The following is a 991-nucleotide window of genomic DNA, read 5'->3' as shown; positions in this document are numbered from 1 at the left end:
CGTCTCAGGAATGCTATAATCAGAGTATCACAATAAAGTGAAGGTCGCTCAGTCGTGTCCAACTCTGCGACACCATGGACTATACACTCCATGGAATTCTCCAGGCCAGAATACTGGAGTGGGTAACCATTCCTTTCTCCTGGGGATCTTCCCAACTCAGGGATTGAACCCAGGTCTGCTGCACTGTAGGTGGATTTACCAGCTGAGCCACCAAGATCACAAAATTCCTCCCTTCTCAATATTCCCCTGCCAAATACTTTCCCCTGTTCTTCAGTGTACAAACCTCAGGAGAGGAAGCCCCAGAAGTTATTAGATAGACCTCTGGGAGATAAAACCCCGAGACACCCTCTCTGAGCCATTAGAGATTCTCAAAGCAGGGTGAAGTTTATAGAGAGGCAGTTGAGAATTTGCACAAGAAATTCTGAGCACCCTGTCTCCACAGCACTCGGGTGAGTATAACCTGATGCTTTATGGAAGAGACTCAAGTATGGTTTGTGCGGCTGTGGGCTGAATTAATATCAGAAACCTGTTTAAATCAAGTAAGTACCGTGTGTTCCTACCCCAGTGTGTGGAACACAAAGTAAGACATTGATCACCCCAATCTCCCAGACTCACAGGCTCTCACCTCTCCAAGTATGTAATCTCCAAGCTAGTGAAGCTGAGTCCTAGCAGGAGCACAGCACAGGCCCTGGGGTATGCTGTTTCATTAGAAGGGAGCTGAAGCTGATGGCTCAGTGCTCTGGGCACAGGCATGCGGTCAGGTCACCACTCTCTACTTCAGTCATACCAGGGTCAAAGCTTAGCTTGCCTTCTGACAGCTGTACTGGCACAGAGAAAAGTAACGCAGAACTTAAGCTTCAGCTTTTCTGTCTCCAAAGAGTGCTTTCTTTTTGGAGCTTAGAGTAGAAACCCTTTGCTCCCTAGATTTCTCAGGCACTGATTTTCTTATCTTTAGCAGTCAACTCCAAAATCCTCTTTTTCATCTCTCCCC

The sequence above is a fragment of the Bison bison genome, unplaced genomic scaffold, assembly GCF_000754665.1.
Source record: "Bison bison bison isolate TAMUID 2011002044 unplaced genomic scaffold, Bison_UMD1.0 scf7180017864158, whole genome shotgun sequence".
NCBI lineage: Eukaryota > Metazoa > Chordata > Mammalia > Artiodactyla > Bovidae > Bison > Bison bison.
This window is presented reverse-complemented; position numbering follows the sequence as displayed.